Source organism: Dipodomys spectabilis, unplaced genomic scaffold, assembly GCF_019054845.1.
Source record: "Dipodomys spectabilis isolate Male_0828 unplaced genomic scaffold, ASM1905484v1 ptg000006l, whole genome shotgun sequence".
Classification (NCBI taxonomy): Eukaryota; Metazoa; Chordata; class Mammalia; order Rodentia; family Heteromyidae; genus Dipodomys; species Dipodomys spectabilis.
In genome coordinates, this window is record NW_024870683.1 from 16,785,917 (window position 1) to 16,805,033 (window position 19,117).

General features: G+C 42.7%; 1 protein-coding gene across 2 annotated transcripts in view; it reads left to right on the forward strand.

Annotated features, from left to right (window-relative positions):
* The first annotated feature begins 401 nt into the window (after nt 1–401).
* Nucleotides 402–19,117, forward strand: part of Znf462 (zinc finger protein 462) — a 145,240-nt gene continuing 126,524 nt past the window's right edge. For both annotated transcript variants that reach the window (XM_042697387.1, XM_042697392.1), the window contains exon 1: nt 402–671. The gene's annotated coding sequence lies outside the window, so the exon portion shown is untranslated. The remainder of the gene's footprint in view (nt 672–19,117) is intronic.

Sequence of the window (19,117 nt, forward strand, 5' to 3'; positions counted from 1 at the left end):
GGTTCAGCAAGGGGAGGGGCGGGGGGGGGGAGACAGCAACCACAGCCTGAGCATCTCTTCCAGCGTCTCCTTCTGCGCTTCTCCAAGCTCTTGGGATATAATCCTCCCCCCCCTCCTTTTTTTTCTCCCCTCCCTCCCCTTAGCCCTTTCCTCCGATCTTTCTTTTCTTTCCTTCCCCTCCTTCCTGTCTCCTGAACGTGTTGTTATTAGGAAGGCTTCGCGCACCCCCTGGTGCTCCGGCGTTTTGTGTGGCAGCAGAAGATTGTCTTCTCTCTTTCTGTCTTGCTTTCTCTCTCCCTCCAGTTGCTCATTATTCAGAGAGAGAGACACAGAGGGAGGGAGAAGAGAGAGAGAGGAGAGAGAGAGGAGAGAGCGCGCGAGGAAGAGGGAGGAGAGAAGAGCAGAGGGGGAGAGAGAGAGAGAGCGCGAGAGAGAGAGGGGAAGAGAGAGAGAGATATCTCAGGTCATCTGCAGCTGCAGCGAGTCTGAGGAGCCGAGGAAGGCAGGGAAGATGGCGATCCTCCATTGCTGAGACCCGGCAGAAGCACATGAGACTCCCAAACAACTTCCACAACAATAACCCGAGCAGGAAGAGGAGAAAGAGAAAGAGGATCAGGAGGCGGTGGGGCTGGAGAGCCCGAAGCACCTCCCGGCGCCGGGACGCTTCTTCTGTAAGTTACTGCAATGAAAGCAGCACCTCTGGGTGGTCCGAGTGGCTCGGGGGAGGAGAGCCGGAGCGCGGGGCGGCGGAGGCACAAACGCGCTCATTCATTCGGTCCAGGAGGGCTGGTGGCGCCGGGAGGAGAGGAAGTCCCCTGTATGGACTGGCTGTTGGGCAGAGAAGCTAGAGAGGAGAAGCAGGAGGTGGAGGAGGAGGAGGGGGGGAGGAGGGAGAGCAGCAGGGGGAGGAGGAGGAGGAGGAAGAGGAGGAGAAGGAGGAGGAGGAGAAGCGAGGGAGGAAGAGGAGGAGAAGGTGGTAGGGTGGCACTGGAGGTGGCTGTGCTTTTCCTGCTGACTGCTCCTTCTGCACGGGTGGGGAGGGCGGCTGGGGAGGGGGTGGGGAGGGCGAGCGCCGCGGCTTAATTAATTTCATGTTAGTTCCATCCAGAGAAGGGGAGGCAAAAAAAAAGAAAAGAAAAAGAAAGAAAAAAGAGTGAGAAGAGAGATCTTAGACGGGGATGCTCGGAGCGAGTGCGGGGACCGGAGTGGGGACGGAGAGGGGGGCGGAGGGCGGGAGGCTTTGGAGACCCGGAGCCCCAGCCAAGGCGAGCGAGCGAGCGAGGGTCAGAGGAGGAGCGCTCCGAGCGAGCGGCCCCGACCTGAGCGGGCTGACCTCTTTCTTTCTCTGTCCCTCTCCTTCCTTGCCCCCCTCCTCTCTGTCTGCCTGCCCCCCCCCCCGATGGCACAGGCGTGCGGATTGGCACCCCCCCTTTCTCAGGTATTTGCCTCTCTCTCTCTCTCCTCTCTCTTCTCTCTCTCTCCGAAGTTGGGATGCGGGGTCGGGATGTGTTGGGGGGCCGCTGCTGCCGAGGAGGAAAGAAGTGGGGGGGGGGCGCAGGCCGGGTTGGAGAGGTGCAGGTTGAGGAGCTGTCTCCAAAGGCTTGGGGGTTCCGAAGCGTCTGGTGGAGGAGGACAACGGTTTCTGGAGAAGAGAAGCCATTACACACGCTTGGCTCTCTTCTGAGGCTGGCAGAAAGGAAGGCAGGGGTCTGGAGGGGGGCGTCTCGTCCTGGTGTGGTTCCCAGGGGTCCGTCCTCTGCGAGGCACGAGGGAAGCCGCAGCCGCCCCTCATTGGAACAGACCTTCTCTTTCCTTTTCTTTATCTCCCTGTCCTCCATTTGCAAGCTGTCTGCCTTGGTTCCAGTCCAGACTCCCAAACACAAAGCTCCTTCTCACGTTCATCCTCCAGGCTGTTCACCACTCCTGAAGGAACCTTCATTTTCTTTTCATTGTAGCTTCTGACCTACAAGAGAGCCAAGGGAGGGAGTCTTGCCTGGAGTTCCTTTTCTAATCCTTCCCAACCCCCCAAAAAAAGAAAAAAAAAGTTTTATTTTTAAGCACTCGTCTGGGATGGGGAAAGACTAACCAGTTGGAGCTTTCTCCCAGGGTTCCCGGGAGGCTGTGTCTGAGTGTCTGTTGTTGGCTGTTTGGTTTGCTTTGGTTTTGTTTCTGGATTGCTGGCAGGTTTCTTTATCATGATCATGATCATTATTATTTGAGGAAGTGCCTAGTGTTTGGTTGAGAGCTGGGAACTGAGTCAGGTGAGGGTTGTCATGTTGTAACTCCATCAGAAAATGGAGGAGAGTGGGTTTCCAGGAGACAAAGCTGAGATGAGAAGTGTTTATAAAATTATGAATGTCTCCATTTTGAAGCTCTTGGTGATGGCTGGAGGAGGAGGAGGAGGAGGCGGCGGAGGAGGCTTGCCTGCCTACTCCTTCTCTCTCTCCAGAGGGAGACCTTGTGGTGGCTTCTCACTGGCTATTCATTATGCAGGAAGATGAGGGCTTTCTAGGGTTCCTCAGATTTTTCTCCCACCCAAGGAGTGCTTTCACAAGTTATTGAGACGTTTGTTTCCATTTTAAAGTAAACTTTTGGAATTCTTCCCCCCCCCCCCCTCCTCTCTCTTGCCTCTGGAGTGGACCTGAAGGGTTTTCACCTCCTTCAGGAATGGCAAGGCAAAAACCTTAAACGCTTCCACTGAGGTCTCCTCACAACTTTAGGTCTCCTCAGACTCACCAGGAAATGTTATTTCCTCATTGTGAACATGGCTCTAAGCTGAGTTTTGTTTGTTTGTTTGTTTTGTCTTTTTTATTTCTTTTGAGTTCTGAGGCTGGGTTATCATCATGTTGGATGTACTGCAAGACTTTATTGTCTGGTATGGGTTGGTTTCTCTCTCTCAAAAAAAAAAAGCAAGGCAAAGCAAGTGTTCCTGCTTAGATCTTAAAGGAACTCTAAGATTGACTAGCACCAGCTTCTCACGTTCTCCATTTCCCTTCTAGCTGCTCCATTTCTATGTTAGGCCTTCTTCTGGTTCCTTTGTTTCCCCCCTTTCTCTTTCCTTCTGCTATTTTTTTCCCCCTGTGTTCTCAAGTGCTGTAAGTCTCCTGCAATATCTTCTTAACAATGTCACTATGGAAGCAAATTATGTCAGTTGAGAAAACCTTATGTCTAGGTAGCTTCACCTTTTTAATTGGAAGAATTTATTAATCTTATAGGAAGACATTTTGTGTGGATGATTTGGGGGGAGGTGGGGGGAAAGACCCATTCCTACCCCAATCTACACACATTGGAGTTCTTCACAGATCACTTCTAAAGAATGTAGGAAATTGACTTAAGGAAAGAACTACATTCTGAAATGCTTCAGGAATTAATTTAAAAAAAGAAAAGCCAACCATGAAGATGTTGCTTTTCCATTAGGTAAGGTAGCCATCTTGAGGATGAGGGAAGATGTTGGAAGAATTTGAGGTAGACTATTGAAGATAGGAGAGGAGGACTCCAGAGTGGAATGGAAACTTGAAGGGAATTCAGAACCAATTAATATATATTCTAGGGACGGGGGTTAATTGTACATTGCTTTCAACCAAGTAGAAATACAGGAAAGTACCAGCTTCAACAGCAGTAAGAAGCACACTAGTTAGCAACCTGCACCAGCTTTTTTCTTGCCTTGTATTCTCATTATGTGTCAGATGTGTGAGTGTGTGTGTATGTGTGTGTGTATAAGTTCCTTATGTCTACAGCCTTTCTTTGCATATTGAAGTGGTATCTGATTCCAGATGTAATTATATTCTGTTGAGTAGCTGGTAGCAGTATCACTCAGAAAATGCACAATGCTGTATATGACAACATCACATTTTTTTCAAGCCAAACAGTTGTGTCATTAATTGAGGGTTATTGTTCTTCTGTGGAGTGTGAAAGGAGAGGGGCAAATACATGGTTCTTTAGCTGATAATTGTCCATGGTCAATGAAGTAAAACTATTTGTGCAGATGAAGATGTATGGTTTTCAGTTGATGTGTATGCTCATTTGAAAATATTCTGTTCAAATGTCTGATCATTTATGACAGACGTAGGCTTCTCCAGTAGCACTTACCCAGAATCATACCTTTTATATTCAACTGTAGCGTGTTACCTCTTGATAAAAATAACTGTTGTTCTTAAATGGGATGCTGTCAATGTATGTATATATACACATATAGATGCATATGTATATACATGGTTGCTACATGCTCATGCTTAAAAGTTCAGATGCAGTGGATAAAGAGTTATTTAGCAAAGTATCAGGTGATTTTGCATCTTGTCAACTATATAAGCACAAACATGTTGATCTTGAAGCAAACTTTCATGATATTCTTTTTATTGTTATTGATAACTGGACAGGTGATTAACTTACTTCATTGTGTGTGGGAGAGAGTGGTGGGAAGGAATTTCAGAGTGCCACTTCACCAGTTTGACTCACTGCAGTTTTTACTTTATAACTAAAAGATTTGGTGTCTTCATGGACACATTTCTCAGTTGAAATTTATGGTGCTTTTGGAGTTTAAGAATATGTTCTAATTGATTATCTAAGAAACACACAGTCCTGTCTGTTGTACTTCATCAACATGAAAAGGTCCATGATATTTAAAGGCATTGTTTCTTGAATTAGTCTAGATCTATACATTTGAGCTGAGACAAATATCTGGATAAATCATCATGAAAGAAATAAAATGCCACCAAATTCGACATTCTCAATGGTCACCAAAGCTCAAATACCTTTTTTGTTTTTGAGACATCAAGCTCATAAGGCTTGTTATGCAAATTTCTGCCATAGTACTAATATAACCCAAGGGAGAAAAAAAAATCATTCTGGAGATGTATTTGTGAAATATGTATACTGCAATACAAGAGATTGTTTTGGGGATCTTCATACTTCCTAGTGTTTGCTTTTATAGCAATCTAATTCATATCGTTTTTATAGCAATCGAATTCATTAACCATATTCACTAAGAACTTGTCTTTCCCCTTTACTCCTGCCTGACCTTGGAGTTGGAGATAACTTTTAGAGAAAGAAACTCTTTATCTATTCTCCTAATAAGTCTTCCTGAAGACCATAAGGAAAAAAAAAATTCAACTCTACTAATGGTCTTTAGAGTACTTGTGGTCAGCTTTCCTGAAAGAAAGGAATGGTAAAGTAGCCTTGGGAATGAGTCCTGTTAATATGTGATGGAATTTAATAGGATCTAGTTTGCCTTGAATTATTTCTTGATGTTCAGAGTTCTTGGTTTTTTTCTTTGTGTCTCTTTTAGACTTATAGTTCATTCTGTCATGGGCTAGAGAACCAACAAATCTATATAGAATGTTCTAAGTTGATAACTTGGGGATAGAGATACTACTTCATAATGTTATAGCTATAAATGAAGAACCATACAAATAATGAATGAATTCAGATTGTACAACAGGATGGTTAGGATATGGAAACTATAGAAATCCAAAAGAAGTGGGTGGAGAGTGTGTTTCCAGGGTCTATTGATAATATCCAGTGAGGTGAAAAATGCACCAACTCTGTGTGTGTGTGTGTGTGTGTGTGTTTGAAAGTAAATGGCTGGTGTGATTCACCTACTTCTGAAGTTGATGTCCTTGAAATATTAGCGGGAGTTTGGTGACCAATTAATTGATTATATAAAAATAGGAGATTGTAGATACTGCTAGACAAAAATTCCTCTCCTTCTGTGCTATGCCAAGACATCTGGCAGATGTTATGTTGGGCCCTAAGGAATGGACAGTTTAATTTTAGCTCTAGCAAGGAAATGGGAAGTTCTAAGCTCTTTTAATAGCACAAGACTTAGTTTGGGGAAGGTTGCTTGAAAAAATAAGAAAGGGAAAGAAAAGAGGCATTTAGTATAGTATAGTAGTACTCTAGAGAGTGGAAATTGAGGGTGGGGTGAGGGGGAATAAACAATAGTATTATTTCCCAAATAGACTGTCAAAGTAACTTAAAAATGGACAAGTATGTATACTATGTAAGTTAAGAATACTAGGTATTACCAGGCAAAGGTTCCAATTTAGAAGCTACAATTTTTTATGCCTTAGAGAGATGTGCTTAACTATCCTCCCTTTACCCCCCCCCCCCTTTTTAAACTGAGAAGGAAATTTGCATAAAAACATGAAATGACTTGCACAAGGTAAGAAAGTTCAGCTGTAACCAAGCCAGGAGCGAGCACAGCACAGGCCCAGGTCTGCTGACTACAGCCTAGTGCCCTTTCCACTACCCCAGCTGCACTTAGTGAAACAGCTGTTTTCCTCTCTGGGGCCCAAGGCTCTCAGAGAAACTCTATAGTCATCCACTAGTGGGACAGGAGTAAGGATTTTTAGTTCCTTGAATTTAACGTAGTGGGTACTCAAGGCTGAGCATAAGTGCTTCAGTCATAGATCCAGAAACCCAATCTTGTTCATGAGACTTTAGCTACATAACTGTGCTTTTTTTTTTTAACTTTTTTTTTTCTTCTCTCTTATTTGTTCCACCATCTTCCAGGGCTTGGAAGTCTTTTTCAAATTAATGCCCTTCTTTGGAACTTACAAAAGTCCCTACCACAATTGGACTCTGAGGGTCTGTTTTGCAACAGGGTACTGATTCAAACTGGCTGCTTTCAAAGATTTTATTTTGAATGGCTGAGGGGGTGAAACTTCATCTCAAACAATTACTGGTGATTTTCCAGGGTTCCTCACTCATTCAAAATTGTGTTCTCCATGTATCTTCTTGAAGCCCAGCTCTCTCTTGCAGATCCATGCCTATTTCCTCCAGTATTCATGCAGTCATCATTCGAATAACTTGTAATAACACACATAACATTTAACCATGTGGAATAGGAGCATACGCTAGGAAGGGTGACATGCATTTTCATTCCTGACTCCTCTTGGGTGAGCCAGTCATTTTATAAGGATGAAGAGTGATGTTTGGAAGTTTCCACATTTTCTAAGCTTCTTCCACACGAATGCATAAATTTGTAATCCAGGAGGCAGGTAGGCTTGGATGTGGACTTCTGGGAGAAGCGCAGCCAGCACTGTAAACAGTCGAATCTCAATGTGGCACTCCTCCAAATGAGTTGACTCTCGAAAATAAAATGTTCCAGAAGAACTGGGAGAACAGGAAAGAAGTTAAAACAGCATGGTTTGCATGCCAGTGCTAAAGGGAGAAGAAAAAAAAATTGGAGTTAGAAAGAAGATAATCATTAGTTGCATAGTCTTAAGGATTTATAAGACCCAAGAGAAATTTCCAAGTGTAGGAAAATAGATGTTTTGTTTTTTCCCCTATGAATTTAGATTGCACTTGCAGTTTGCTAGGAAGGCCTTTTGGCATTTTGTCCCCTTGAACTTTGTTGCTGCAGAATTACTGTACTGATAAATAAGAACTCCATTGGAAGTGATTTGGAAATACTATCATAAAATGGGTCATGCCCAGAACTCTTGTCTTTAAGACAAGAAGCATTAGTAAGATCTTTAAAGGCTTTGGATATGTGGCTTCACAAAGTTGGCTTTTTTGTCTTTTGAGGAGTAGGGAAGTAGGTGTGCTGGTGTTGTCAACTACAAAGTCATTGTCTTTTTGCTTCTAGTGAGCAGCTTACTTGGTGCGTTCAAAGCATTCCTTCTTAATTCCTAGCTGGAGACATTTCTTCTTGAGTTATTCTTGGAGGGCAGGTTTTTTTGTTTTTTGCTTTTTTCCATGCCAGGTCATGGGTATTTTGGTATTGATTTCCTGGCTTTCATGGGTTTGCTTGTTCAGTTCACTGTATGTTGCTTCTGGATATTAATAAAATTCTTAGGCAGTGCCTGCCTACATCTTACTCCATTCAAAGGATAGAACCAGCTTGTTGAAGTCGAGGGAGGGTTGGTAGGTGTTTATTTGTATAAAACAACAACAACAAAACCGTTTGAGATACTCAGTGCACAATCCAGCAACTTATTTTCTAGCTATTTCAGCAGACTTGTAACCAAGAGCCAGCAAGAAAAGATGGGGGGAAAAATGCTACCAGGAAGCACTGGATCTTGATGAAAATGTTCTAGAATAACTTAGTGGGAAGTGAAGCTTTTGGCCAAGGTGAGTAGAGCAGAGACTTCCCTTTGGATTCAGAGTGGAAGGAACACAAAAGGAGCTGGAGGCCCAGGCAGGACAACTGTGTCAGAAGTAATTAAGCCCAGGATTTGTGGCGAAGCTTATCCCCTACAGGGCCCAGCTGGGGAAGGCCAAACTGGCTCCCTAAGCCCTTGTCTGGCCAGTTGAACCAGAACACAAGCAAAGGCCCTCAAATTTTGGATTCTTCTCTACCCTATTCAGATGTAAGAAGGGAAAGCCATTATTCTTCAGTTTTTCTCCAGTCTGCGGAGTGTTTTTCTCCTGAGCTAGAAAATGCCAGGGGCTGGGGGTGGGAGGGGGCGGGGGGAGGGGAAAGAGGGAAAGTAGGGTGGGCAGTAAGTGGAGGGGAAGGGAGGGGTGTGCAAGCTGATTTCCGCTGAGGGAACATTCTCCCTGTTAGCACTGCACATGTGCCTATCACATTGTACTTATTACTCAGAAAATAATTGTGCAGTGGCACAATGTGGGATACTTGAAAGATGTTTGCTGCACAAAGGTTCCAATACTCACCTGCAGATTAAGAAATAGGTTTCTAAACCATCTCATTTCTGTTGCTAATGAAAAGCTTTGGAAGGCACCTGTGAATTAGAGCTCCAGCTGCTATCGTGGTAGGGGAAGTTAGGCCTTGAAAGGATACATGGATTAGCCCATCAGAAAAGCAAACAGTAGCATCAGCACAAGTATAAAATAGACAGGGTTGTTAAGCTAAAGAAAAGTAGGCTAAAGTATTGCTGTGATTATATGGTAGAAATTTACTGGGAAGGAAAAGCCTGCTTGGATGGGAAAGGGTAAAGAAGAGAGGCAGATGAATTAAGTTGACAAGTCCAGATAGAAGAGGTCTGCCCACTGGGAAGAACCTTCCAGAAGTAAGGCATTGCTGCTCCTAAGAAAACAGTAAAGCAAGTTGAAAAGGCCTTGTAATCTGGTACCTATTGCATGTGAAATATGAAGACCAGAGCACAGACCCACATTCTTCAGTAAGTTCCTATTGTTAAAAAAAAAAAAGAATAGAATTGTGCTTAGAAGACTATGTGATTTCTGGGTTACACATTTTGGCCTTTTGGATAAGGGACAGATGGAAACTAGAGGGAACTGGTTAAGTAGGATTGGTGGAGATTTTCCTGGAACATGAATGTCCTAAAGAATAGAGCACAGTAGAAAATAGCTGCATTATTGATGGGCAGAAAATTTGATAGTCCTCTAAGGTTATACATAGAGCCTTCTCTTCCTATGCTCTGGGTACTAGAACGAATGCGCAACCAAGAGATTGCTTACTTTGCAGAGGAAAGGAGCAGGTCAGGACCACTACGGAGTGGTGTTCAGTTTGGGATTAAGTCATTTGCTTGAGCCAAACATCACAGGCTGGTCTGTCAATCTACTCCCAGCATTTTAAGATCCAAAATGAGGCCATTGTAGTGCAGAATAGTTTAGCCATTCTAATCCACAAATGCCATCTCTCTGTAGTGAACAATTAATCAGCAGTTAAGCACCAGTCTTTTAGCCCAGGTGGAAATGATCCTAACCTGGAGATCCTTCAAGTAAGGGACAATTCTGAGTTACAGACTAAAAATGGACAAAGAGAGATACCAACTAGAAAGCATGCAATGATTTAAATAGAAAACATACCTACCACCCAGAATATTTTCACTTCTGTGGTCTCCATCTTAAGTAGTCTCTGAAGACAGTTAATTAGTATTTAATCGCAGTAACAGGGAAAGGGATGTATGTGGAGATGGTTTTCGTTGGAGTGTCAGAGTTCAACTGCAAGAACATCACTCCTTTCAGCTGCTAGTTGAATGTGGTCCTAATATTAGGCATGAACAATAGAGAATAAATATGATTGCTTCATCAAAAAATTGTACCACTCTGTATAGCATTTTTATAATAAAAATGCTACAAAAAACTGTACCAACTCCTCTATATCAAAGAGAATTATCATATGGACTTTCAAAAAATATTATTTCCTCCCCTGGACTGACTCACAGTTGGTATTAATACTAGGAAATACTTTCTTTAAAACTAGGGACCATACATATTGTTGAAGAAACCAAGGGTTAAGGAGGTACCCAAGGCTACCAGGGAGGAGAGCCAGGTACTCACACAGAAGATAGCTGTCTGCAAGGTCTAGCTCTTAACTGGTGGGATCTACGGCCTTCCCCCCACCCTGCCCTCACCTTGGTCATTACTTACTTTGTTACCAGCTCATGTTCCTGATGTTGATTTCCTTCAGTTGTCAGGATGATATCCTTGTTGCTCTGGAAGGAAATCTGTACATGGAAAATTAATTGTAATATATTGGTTGATATGAGAGATAAAACCTATTGCAATTATGTGGCAACAGGGTATCTTTTACATTCTGTTCTTCTGAGTTATAAAGGAGATGATGTGGGGAAACAAAAAGACCACGGAGGAGACACTTTATTCTTAAATCAGATCAAACCCATAAAGTGCTTACATATATGAATCTTTAAAAAGCACCTATCTGTCCAAGCTATGTGACTAGTTTTTTCTTTTAAGTATAAGTGTTTTATATTTCTCGTCTTAGGGTCCCTTTTAAAAGACTTTGGTGTTCTACACTAGCTTTGGTTACTACGAACCTGAAAATTGTTTTCAAATGCTATACCTATAGACACTTGAAAATTAGTCCCATTATCTAATGGTCATGTGTAGAAATTGGGGCAGATCCTTTTAAAAAAGTGTGGGTGATGTTCGTCACTCCCTTCAGTGGTCACTGTGTGCTCTGTTTAGATCACGGAGACATGATGAATGTTGAGGGCTTATTTGCCTCTTCCTGACATTCCTCTATAGTAAGGAAGCTGCTGTTCACAGAAGACCACAGATCCCCTTAATAGAGTAACAGGCTGTACTAAGGGAGATAATGCCAAGTTCAAATAACCCTTTAGATACTCAAGATAGTAGATTTTCTTTTCTTTTTTTGGGGGGGGGGTCCGGTTGTGGGGCCTGAACTCTGGGCCTGGGCGCTGTCCCTCAGCTCTTCAGCTCAAGGCTAGTGCTCTACCACTTGAGCCACAGCACCACTTCCGGCTTTTTTCATTTTGCTTATGTGGTGCTGAGGAATCGAACCCAGGGCCTCAGGCATGCAAGGAAAGCGCTCTACCACTGAGCCATCTTCCCAGCCCAGTAGATTTTCTCTAAGATAAGAAATTGGACATTAATTGTGGAGTAACTCTTCAACCCCAAAGCGATTGGTGGAGGCTTCACAGAATGCTCTGTACTGTACATCTGGTCAGTTGATCCCTAGTCCCTAGACAGACCCATAACCAAAACTTGTAGAATGACAAACATATGTCTCCAAAAGTGTGGTAGAGGTCATAGTTACTCATTTTTACCTTATCCATATCATTATCTACCAAACTTGTCAAAACCATTGGCTTTTGTTTTGTAGTGATGGAGTTTAACCTGGGGCCTTTCCCATGCTAGGCAAAGCACTCTACCATGGAGCTAATTCTCTAGTCTCCCGAACATGCCCTTAGATGAAGTACTAGAATAGGAAAAAAAGCTTAGAAACAAAGTAATGATAGCATGGAAGAATGCAAAAATAAATTCACCCAAAGAATGTGAATCTGGATAGAGTTTTGATATAGAGGAATAAGGACTTCACCCAGGGTGACATAGGGGAAGCTTGACATCATGGGGCTGCCCCTCAGCTCTTCAGCTCAAGGCTAGTGCTCTACCACTGGAGCTACAGTGCCACTTCCGGTTTGCTGGTGATTTATTGGAGATAAGAGTTTCATGGACTTACTTGCCTAGGCTGGCTTTGAACCCTGATCCTCAGATCTCAGCTTCCTGAGTAGCTAGGATTACAGGCGAAGCCACCAGTGCCCGGCCTGAACTTGACTTTTTTGCAGAGAATACTACCCATGGTACCCTCAGGAACTGCTTTGCAGAAAGCAACGTGAATTGCATTGACATGCCTTTGTGGGTTCAGTGGCCATCAGACAAAGTATGTTGAATGTGAGAGTTTGCTCACCATGAGAGGAACTGTTGGAGTGGAAGTCTTGGGACCCAAGGAGGTAAACATAAAAAGTTTAAGTATGTAGGCCTGGCAGAAGAATTGAAAACAAAATCACACTTTGAAGTTTTTTTTTCAAAAGCACAATGTATAGATCACATAAAGTAGTATGTCTTTAAGAAAGCTGAATTACATTCTTCCACATATACAGAACTTCTCATCATTCAATCCATCTTCTCCCTTGGCTTGTCCTCTGGTTGGTAATTTGATAGAGAGGGGATATGAGAAATAAAGGGGTGTTGAAGAAGAGATATTGCTGACCTTGAAATTCTTCCCTGACCCAGGTTGACTCAACCTCCCAAGTACCTCATCTATTGTTTTTCTGACCAGTGGAGGTAGCTTGTTAATAATGAATGAACATCACCCATAGGTCCTGAAATTAGCAAGTGTTAAATGTTATGTGATTATTAGGGGGAAACAAGATAATCTAGTCTGTGGGTTTAATTAGGTTGTGATTGCCCAATTGCTGCTTCATGGTAATTATATTCATAACCCTGTTTCTAGACGTCAACTACAATTATCAAAATTGACCCCAGCACAGGTAAGTGTTAGTGATCTTATTTGGAGCAGCTCAATGAACAGGGAACATCTGCTTTTCAAGGTGTTTCTGTTTCCCCTCTGCCACCTTCCCCTGATCTTTTCCCTGCCTAGGTAGGAAAGTCTGTAGCAATATTCTTTGCACATACTACATGTCTTATCTTGATTTCTATGAAAAAATAGAGACTTAGGTTTTCAGGCATTAAAATATAATGGAAACATTAATAAATTAGATGAGATCTTGAAGCCAACAAGAAAACTTAGAAGCCCAAATTGGCTAGACTGATTTTATTTTCTTAGCATAGGAACCTTTGCAGTAGCTTTAGTATGGTACATTTGAGTAGTTGTTGAGGTCATCCAGTGAAAAAGAAAATCACTGTGTGCAAGATAAGGACCATAAGAACTTTTCATGTTGTTCCTTTCTGTCTCCCAAATTCAGGAAATTTCCTAGTACTGTATTATTGTATAAAGTGAACATGTCATTGCTTAGGGATGTTGCTTACTGTTTAATTTCCCAAAAGGAGACAATGATTTCTAAGAAATATAAACAATAACCTGTATGAGAAGTGGGTGTATCAGTGTGAATTATTGGGCCAGATTGTCATTTGGCAGTCTTCCCTTTTGGAAGTGCAGCGTTTATTGGAAATAGTGCACTTACAAGTTTGCTCATCGTGGCTGAGTTTTAGTGTAGTTAGATCTGACTGAAGAATAACTAGACACTTGGCCACTGACAGATATGTATCTATCAGTGTATGTATCTATGTGTCTAGATACATAGACAGGTAGATACATAATACATGCATACACGTAGATGTATATGTAGGTAACATAGCTAGATTCTAGGCACTAGTTTTGTTGCTATTGAAATATTAGGATTGCAGATTTCTACTAGGCAGTCATTTCTTGGACTTGCTGGGTGAAAATGCAGTTTGTTGAGCTGTAGTCTCCTTGAGAAAGTAGTTTCAATTGGAAAGACCTGCCTGAGTACAGGTTAAAATTTGTCTCTATCTTTTCCTAGTGTATGACTTCTATAAGTCACTTAACTGCTCTGTCTGCATGATTTTCTATCCAGTAACATGTGAGTGACAATGATGCAACTGTAGTACTAATAGAATATATATCTACATATATATATATAATTATGTATTATACTGGGTACTGGTGACTCATGTCTGTAATCTTAGCTACAAAAGAGGCTGAGATCTCAGAATCACAGTTCAAAGCCAGCCCAGGCAGGAAAGTCTATGAAACTTATCTCCAATTAACCAGCAAAAAACTAGAAGGGGAGCTGTGGTTCAAGTGGAAGAGTCCTGGTCTTGAGCACAAAAGCTCAGGGACAGTGGTCAGGCCCAGAGTTCAGGCTCCACGACTGGCAGAAAGAAAGAAAGAAAGAAAGAAAGAAAGAAAGAAAGAAAGAAAGAAAGAAAGAAAGAAAGAAAGAAAGAAAGAAAGAAAGAAAGAAAGAAAGAAAGAAAGAAAGAAAGAAAGAGTGAGTGAGTGAGTGAGTGGAGTATATATACATGTGTGTGTTTGTGTATAGGTCCTAGTTTTTTCAAAATGAATTTCTCCTTTCTTTCCTGATGGAAAAACTGAGAAAGAGATCTTCTCCCAGTAATCTACATTCAGGATATCAATGATTTTGTCCTTGAGCTCTTTTATTTAGTTAGTGTAAATTCAGCTCATTTACCTTTGTTGTGTGTGCCTTCACTGGGAGAGGGCCTGCCTGTAGATGTTGCTCATTCTGTTTGTGGACCCAGAAGGATTTCAGCCCTAGGTGCTAGCATCTGTAGGAATTTGTAAACTACCTAAGCACAGTCCCCTTTTCTGTTGCAAAGGTACATTTACATTGTTGCCTGCTCTCTCTCTACACCTTGCAGAGATATTCCCTGGAGAGTTGCAGAAGAACAATTTTTAATAAATGTGATATTTTCTGGACCTTTTGAAAGAAGTTATTAGTGTTCCTGTTGTTTGTTATTATTCTGGCCAAAAAAAAAATTGATTTGTCTAGAAAAACAGTACTCTTTGCAAGGAAATCCCTGGCTTTGTTGTTTTCTGTAAATCTTGGATGGTTCTTGGTGGCCTTTTGCACATTGGATATCTGAGACCCAGCTTGTGGATTCCCCTTGAACCTTGCTTTTAAGTGTTCTGGTTTTCTCTGTGCAAATGTTTATTTTAACAGTTCATGTCTACTTGGTCTTACTAATGGACTATAATATCAGATGTTTTGAGATCTCAGGGGCTAAATTTAGAATGTCTTAAGGGTAGATAATATTTCAAAATGTAGAGTGTGTGGAATTGGGTTGGTAGGGCCTAACAGGCCTTACCCTACCTTGTTTGCTTTGGCTAGAGAGCATTCATTGGTGGCTTCAATGGTGGCTGTGTGGTGGGGATGGGGATGTTAGTGACAGAGGTGAAGAACATGTAGGTGGCTTTTTGGTAATCTCCCATAAAGCTTTGTTCTTTTTGTTGGTGTCTCTCTTTTTTTTTCTTTCTTTCTTTTAACACTTTGGAAATTTCGAAAAAGGCAAAAGTGTCAATGGAATGACACATCTTCAGTAATTATAAAACACTTCTAGTTCCCATTTAAAAAGTTATGGACAGTGCTGTTATTGAGAAGAAAGTTGGCCATGTACTTACTTGGTAATCAAAACTAAGATTCTTGCAAATGAGAGATTATTTTAGTCTTAAGTGGACTTCAACACTAAAGGAGTAGAGATACGGGCAACAGCAATTATAATTCACCATGCTCCCAGTACAGTAAGAAATAGGGGATGGAACAGTAAGAACTGATACCTGAAATGTTTAGCATACCTAAAAGACTCAGAGTGGAAAGGTGTTTTAGGGAGGTCATCTCTACAAGGATTCAATCCTTTACCTGTTTGTTCCCTACCTGACTGCTAGGGAAAGCAATTAGCTTTGGAGTAAGAATTAAACTTTATGCCTTTGCTCTACAGTTATGGGTTCCGCTCCTAGTCCCCCTCTTTGTTTTCTTCTCTTCAGAATGGGACACCGGTGAAGGAAGGCTAAGAGGCATAATGTATGTAAAGCACCCAGCACCCTGCCAGGTCCCAATAAATGGCCACCTCGTGCAGTTCATTTGTAGTGATGAATTAGTGGCCACCTAGTGCCTCTGGTGCCAAAAGGTTGTTTCTGGCCATTCATCTGACGCCTTGTTAGCAGTTGGGGGATGTTCACAGAGTTGGGAAGAATGGTAATGTGACCGCCCTGAGAGGTGTTGTGTAGAAGCCGTTATATTTAAGGAAATTGGTGCCCGTTCATTTATTCATGCATCAAACATTTATTGAGTACCTTTTGAATACCAGACCCATCTGGAGTTTGCCTGAGTCTGATCCAACTCAGGGAATATGGGATCTCTCCCCCAGAGTTGTATTAGGCTCTTTGTTTTGGTAATTGAGGTGATTATGAGGGAGAAGGGTGTCCTTACCCACATTCAAAATAGCCTGGAGTCAGGGAGAATGAATAAGGGTGGCTTAGGCTGTAGGGGGTGGATTGCTGTGTAGATGCCATTCCTTTCTGTGTCTTTGTGTGTATATATTTACAATGTAATTTGCTAACCATGTAGTCAGTGCTGCTGCGGTTCATAATCTGGCAGATCATTTAAATATTTACTCCAAAATATCTTGTTCTCTGTTGGTGTGAAGTAGAATTTCCAGTTATTTTTAGGTCATTTTCATCTTAGCAACCCTGTTGGAGATGAACCAGACACGCTGCTGTAAACTGTCCCCACATTTGGATAGAATTTAATAAAGTAAAGTTTTAATGGGTTGGTCCCAAGAGGCAAACAGACCATCTGGTTAGCAGAAGGTGGGGTCAAGAATTGCATGGCTGCTCAGAGGGCCACAAACCAGCCCCTCTACACACTTGGTAACGTGTCCAGTTGCTGAATGCATGAAGCATTGAAATGGTGCTTTCAGGTCTGCCGAGCCAGCAGTTCTGTTACCACCGCTGTGACGCAGGAGATAATTCAGCTGGGCAAGCGGCAGCATGGGGGTGGATCTACAGTACAGGATGTGTAATGTCAACATGAAGGATGGGAGCTGGCAGAAGGAAGGGAAGCAGTCATTTCATGCCAGTGCAGGAAGCCTAGAGAGATGCTTTCCACCCCCTTCCTCCTCCTTGTCCTCTTCTGGAACTCTCACATTATGTGTTAAATGATTACCTTGTGCATGGTCCATGGCAACCCTTCAGCTGATTTTCTGCCTCTTTTGGAACCTGTCAGCAGAAACAGTGAAACCACATACACATGTAGGGCGGGCAGAGGGAAGAGTTTTGCTGCACAGACTGGGAGGAGGAGAAAGGGCTTCATTAGGCAGGAACATCTTTGTGCTTGAGATGGAATCCCATTGTACGTCCCTTTGTGCTCAGCGTTGAGACCAGCCATCCATTCAAAGGCTGCAATCATCTCTGCACATTGTGCCGCAGCTGTCCTGGTAAGGAGGCTGCAGAACGGTTCCTGTGATTCTGCAGAAGCTTAGCAATTACATAATTGCTATGTAACTGGAGAGAGCCATCAGGGCTGTCTAGTTCTCCTGGGAAGAAAGCATCCACAGTTTGAAGGGTAGATTGTTTTCTTCTGGTAAACTTGAGCACTGGTGAGCAAGTACATCAGGCCATCAGGCTGAAACTTGGTCCTTTCCCTGGCATGGGAGTGGAAGAATTTCCCAAGTCCACTTGACTGGACACTCAGTAACTTCTCCGTGGTATGACAGTTGCACAAGATTATGTTCTCTATGCAATCAAGGCATGGAGCATTCCGGAGCTTTCCTAGGAGTTGGGCTAACAGTTGTCTGTACTCACCAAGAGCTCAATTCTTTCTGCTTTCTGCTTGGAAGGACTTCCACAGCTCTCTTGAATGAATACTTGCCTCAGAGGCTCTGAAATGCTGCCATCTTTGTGGCATCAACCTTTGGTGGCATGGTGCTGCTTCAGTGTAGGGGTTAGAGCAGACTGAGCCGTTGGTTTTGTAGGAATCTCACAGGAATGAATTCCTTCTTTTAGCAACCCCGGCACTTGTTTTTCAAACTTGAGGACACTTTTTTTAGGTGGAGTTGGTTAAATGTAGGTGAGAATGGAGCATTACACCAGTGAGAAGTCAAGCTCCATTTCAGCTAATGTAAAAACCCATCATTTGAAATTAGCAACATCTCCTAAACCCAAGCATGGCCTTGGTGTTTGTTTATGTTAAATAACTCTGCATTTCAGCAACTCTGCCTTTCTGGTGTCAGCTTGTGGAGTTGCTAGAATAGAAAGTGGTTGTTGGGGTATACCTTTATTAATGGCATAAGTTGGACCTTTCATAAGTCTGTATTTCTCTATGTACATGAGTCTGTAGCCAGAATTTCAGTGTAAGGGGTGGGGGTAGGGCATTTTTGGTTCCTTCGTGATTTATAAAGAAATGAATGCCCAGTAGAAAAAGTGAGGATTTGGACACCAGGATGGATTAGGTCCACAGATTCTGAGTCCTTTAACCTTTAGACCTCTGTTTTACTCTGGGTTTAACTTTGAGGTTGATAGATGCAAATAACTTGAATTTTGATTCCTATGAAACAATGTTGTCAGGTTTCCAAGGAGCAGCCTGTCTCTGCCCTGATCTGTTATTTTGTAGCAATCTGGAGGGGAACAGGATCACCCATGATGACCTCGCCTGCGTCATTCCAGGCAGGCCTTGGCATGTTCGAGCAGATGAGTAAGGACAGGGCAATTGGCTAGAGGATCCATTGACTTCATCTTGCTCCCTATCTTAAGAACTGGCCTGACCTTGTGCCACCCACAGTGTTTGGGGACTCTGAGAACCATCCTTGGAGGATCCTGGAGATTGTGCCCAGAGCAGTGTGCAGCCATACAAGGAAGGAACTCTTTAGTCCTTCCTGTGAGGGGAGGCCTTGGCTATCAGTACTGGTAGCCTGTGAAGACCTTGGCAGTGAGGGCTATGGAGTGTACTGGAAAGATCATAGATCAAAGGGTCAGAGAATAATTGAATGGTTTTGAGTGAACCATTAAACCCTTGATCCTTGATTACCTTACTACCATGGTGGTAAGGAGGGTATGGGAATATCTGCTTTGTTAAAAAAAAAAAGTGTTTTTTTTGTCAGTCGTGGGATTTGAATTCAGGGCCTGATTGTTGTCCCTGAGCTTTTGCACTCAAGGGTAGCACTCTACCACTTTGAGCTGCAGCCCACTTCCTGTAAAATTCTTATGGAGGAATATATGACACCATGAATATAAATCTCTGGTGGTACTGGGCCTGGCATATAAGCGGACATATCAAATCATGAATTCCCTTTCTTCTCATTACTGAGTTTTTATTTAAAAAAAAAAAAAAAAAGCATTGGTAGAAACCAGGCACTGATAGCTCATGCTTGTAATCCTAGCTACTCAGGAGGCTGAGATCTGAGGATCACCATTCAAAGCCAGCCA